Genomic DNA, 4794 nt, shown 5'->3' on the forward strand with positions numbered 1-4794 from the left:
TATATATATATATATATATATATATATATATATATATATATTCATACATACATACGTATATATTCATTATATGCAAATATGCAAATACCTATATTTTTATATTTGTCTATCATATCAATCTATTAAAAATAAGTGTATTCTGCTAGTATTTTGTGGAGAATTTTTGCATCTATATTTATAAAATTTATTGTTCTGTAGTTTTCTACTAGTGATTTTATCTGCTTTTAATACTGTATTCTAGAAAAATATGTAAAATTTGTATTATTTATTTTTTAAATATTTAATAGTATTTTTCAGTGCAGTCATGTGAGGCTGGAGTTATCTTTTTTGGACTATTTTAGATAAAAATTAAATTTCTTTAGTAGATATGGAACTGCTCAGTTTATTTACTTCTTTGGTGAGATTTGATAGTTTGCACTTATTGAAGAATTGGTTCATTTTAGCTAAATTGTCAAACTGATGAGCATAGATTTGTTAACAGTATTTCTTAACATCTTTTGAAAGTCTTTGAGATTGGTAGTAACGTACCTCTTTCATTCTTGATTTTGGTATTTTTATTTTCTATCTGTTTTTCTTGGTTAGTCTGGCTAGAAATGGTGAATTTAATTATTCTTTTTAAATAATTAGAATCTTTCACTGACTTTCTGTACTGCTTTTGTGTTTTTATTTTAATCGATTTCTTCTTATTTTCCTATGATTTTCTTCCTTCTGCTCACTTTTGGCTTTTTTCTTCTTTTTTTCAGATTTGTCCTATTTTCTAATACAAGCATTTTTATACTATACATTTCACTTGAGTCTCTGCTTTAGCTGCATCTCACAGACTTGATATTTTATTTTTTTGTGTTTGGTTAAAATAATTTTGATTTTCTTTTTTTTGAAATTTTTGGGGTTTTTTGTTTTGTTTTATTTTTAGATTTTATTTATTCATTTGAGAGAGAGAGAGAGAGAAACAGAAAGAGTACAAGCAGGAGAAGAGGCAGAGGGAGACGAGGAAGCAGGCTCCCTGCAGAGCATGGAGCCAGATGTGGGACTTGATACCAGGACCTGGAGATCATGACCTGAGTTGAAGGCAGACGCTTAACTGACTGAGCCACCCAGGTGTCCTAGTAATTTTAATTTTCTTTGAGTCTTCTCCTTTGAGTGCATGAGCTACTTAGATGTGTATCATTTAATTTCACATTACTTGGAAAGTTTCCATGTATCTTTCTCTTACTGGTTTATGGTTTAATTAAATTACGTCCTGAGAAAGGCTTGATATGACCTATATTCTTTTAAATTTGTTCAGGTTTATAATAAAATTACATACTACTCAAGAATTGCAATGAGATGTATTGGATAGATGTATTAACTTTCTATAGTCACTGTGATAAGTCATAACAAATTTAGTGTCTTAAAATGACACAAATTTGTTGTCTTACAGTTCTATAAGTCAGAAGTCTAATATAGATCTCACTGACTAAGATTAAGGCATTGTCACGGTGCGCTCTTACTGGAGGGAGGATCTAGTCTCCATTTCTTTGTTTTTGTTATTATTATTCTAGTGGTTCCATTTTCCTTGGCTCATGGCCCTCTCCTTCCATCATCAAAGTTAGCAACATTGGGCCAGTCTTCAAGCTGCCATCTTTCTGACTCTCCCTTCTAATTACCTCTTCCACTTTTAAGGACCCTTGTGGTTACATTGGACCCACATAGATAATTCAAGATAACCTCTATTTTAAGATTAGCTGATCAGCAACTTTACTTCCACCTATGGCCTTAATTTAACTTTGCCGTATAACCTATCATATTCACAGATTCCGGGGATCAGGATGTAGACATCTTTAAGGAAAGGAAATTATTTTTAACTACTATAATAAATAATGTAGGTATTTATCTTTTTTATGCATTTCTTTATGCAAGAATAAAAAAAACACTAGAAATATATCTGAAGAATATACTTTGATATGGCAACAGCACATGGGTGAAAGATTATATTATTCCCATAAAATTTTACAATATGACAATTTTTGAAGACACTCAACATATATTTTTCTATTTAGTCTACTAAGTACAAAGGTTTACTTAGGATTTTTTCAATTAGCAGTATTGTTTTATGATTCAAGGATTTATTAAGTCATACATGCAAAACATACTACTAATTGCATTAGCAAAAGATCAATGTAAAACACTCCACAATTCTACAACTGTCAGTTTAAAAAATTTTGTTCCAGTGGTTGAAAGGTGTCTTCTTGCCAGTGTGTAAGTCGTACAGAACTTTGTTAGCCTCACCAAGGGCTTACAGAACCTCACAGACCCAAAGGAACATAGTTAAGCAGAGTAGCCGGAAGGGTATGTCCATTGGGGTTAGCCCAAGAGGAGGGTCAGCATTAGTCAAGGTACAAGTACAAGTTACAGCATTTGGCAAGACAGTGACATTAAGAAGTTCTTAGTTTAGGAATATCTAAAATACTTCAAAAACTATAAAGCTGCCGCACATGATTTTTACACCAACTTACTAGAAAACTAAGGAAAGCAACAAGGAAACAGGAATGCACTTTTACTAACCTACAAAAAAAAATTCCTACTGCCTTCTCAGAAAGATTTTATAATACAAGGAAGCATATTGCTCATTAACAAGGGGTTCTGCAAGAAAAGCACTAAGTTAGCAACTATGGGAATGACCAGTTCAAAGATGAATTAAATGCCCAATTTCAGGAAGGATAGCAAGTCTAATAAGGGAAAGCTTAAAGCTACTTAGTGATAATACCGACCTTTCTTTGTCATTTACTGCATTTGACAGAGATTAACCTTTTAAAATTTCACCCATGACACTTTTACTCATTTTGATTCTGGCGTGTACAATACAGTGTAAATAATCTCCATAATCTCCACTGCACGCACCCCACCCTGGTGCGCCCACGGCTAGAGCAGATACTTCCCCAGAGGGTCAAGGGAGTAAGAAGTGTGTTCAAAATCTCAGCAAAAGAGAATACTCTTAAGTTTTTTTCCTTTTTTTTTTTTTTTTAAATCTCACTGCAAAATCAATAAGATTGATCTGAAGAGTTGAGTCATTACACTCATTCCATGATGACATACAGTACAGTGTTAGGGGACAGACAGGGGTTGATATAGGGGTGCATTACACGGCAACATTTCATGAAGGACATCAGAAACTACTTTGGAAGTGTTTGCTTTTCCAAAGAGACACTGCAGTCTCTTCTTAAAGACAAAGGTCATGAAAGGTTTAGTGCTTAGTGTTCTCAGCACAACAATGCAACTTAGTTCACAACGCACTTTGACAACTCTTAATGTGAGAGAGAATAGGGGCTTTTGAAAAATATGTCTTTAAGAAATCTTGTCATTTTAGGGCTAAATTTTAATATAATGTGAAAGTTTGAAGTCTTACACTTAAACAAACAAAACTTAAAAATTACTGATTCGTCAAAATGGTTTTATGGAAAAACTAATCTGTCACAAAAACTTGGAATTGCATGTGAAGTCTATACCATTTTTGAGCACAGTGTACAAAGTTTCCGAGGGTCACTCGGCAGCAGAGGGCCCAGCCAGTTACAACAGCAGGCATTTTCTTTTCCTCTTCCTGATGCCAGTGGAGCAGAGAATTCCTCTAACAGCTTCATCACTGTCTTGAGGCCTCCCTGCATGAGAGGGCAGTACTCTAGGTACTTTATTATTTATTTATTTATCTATTTATTTATTTATTTAATAATTTTTATTTTGTTATATTAGTCACCATACAGTACATTCCCAATTTTTGATGCAATGTTCCATGATTCATTATTTGCATATAACACCCAGTACACCATGCAATATGTGCCCCCCCTTTTTTTTAAGATTTTATTTATTTATTTGACAGAGAGAGAGATAGCCAGCGAGAAAGGGAACACAAGCAGGGGGAGTGGGAGAGGAAGAAGCAGGCTCCCAGCGGAGGAGCCAGATGTGGGGCTCGATCCCAGAAAGCTGGGATCACGCCCTGAGCCGAAGACAGATGCTTAACGACTGAGCCACCCAGGCGCCCCGGTATGTGCCCCCTTTAATACCCATCACCGACTCTAGGTACTTTAAAGCACGGACCTCCTCACTATGGCCAAATCCTGCAGGTAGGTGATGGAAGTCAGCTTCTTCTTCCTCAGTTTCTCAATCATGTCTTTGTCCTCCCTGAGATCAATTTTGGTCCCCACTAAGATGTTGAGGGTGTTGGGACAGTGGTGTCCCACTTTAGGATACCGTTTTGCTCCAACATTTTCAAATGATTCGGGACTCACAAGAGAAAGCAAATTAAGAATACATTTATTTGCGAATGGGATGGGCTACATAATCCGTTAATCTTCTTGTCCTGCTGTATCCCATAGACCCAGATTCACCGGTTTCCCATCTACCATAACAGGGACAGAGTAGTTGTCAGAGAAAGTGGGGATACATTCTCCAGGAAATGCATGGGTTGTGTAACTGATCAATAGGCAAGTTTTACCTACAGTTCTGTCTCCCACCACTACACACCCCATGGCCTGCATCTGGGCGCTTCTACGGGCTCTGTGCACCTCAGCCTGGCAGCAAGGCGCAGGGTGGGGGCTGCCGTCCAGGCTGTCTCACCCTCCAGTGACCTGAAGCCAGAGCCAAACATAATTAGCAATATTTCAATGTTTCTTTTATTAATTCTCTTTATATAAAGCAAATGAATACAATGGTTAGATCTACATTTATAGACCTCATTGAGAATAGTATTTTGGTCATATATTTTTCTAACCAATCTGGAAAAAATATCCAAAAATGAATTTTAAATGATTTCAAAATCAT

The 4794-nt window shown here is 35.7% G+C and overlaps 1 pseudogene; it reads right to left on the reverse strand.

Moving 5' to 3' along the window:
* Positions 1-3500: 3500 nt before the first annotated feature.
* Positions 3501-4558, reverse strand: LOC121102225 (annotated as a pseudogene).
* Between the last annotated feature and the right edge of the window lie 236 nt (positions 4559-4794).

The sequence above is a fragment of the Ursus maritimus genome, unplaced genomic scaffold, assembly GCF_017311325.1.
Source record: "Ursus maritimus isolate PB19 unplaced genomic scaffold, ASM1731132v1 scaffold_13, whole genome shotgun sequence".
Classification (NCBI taxonomy): Eukaryota; Metazoa; Chordata; class Mammalia; order Carnivora; family Ursidae; genus Ursus; species Ursus maritimus.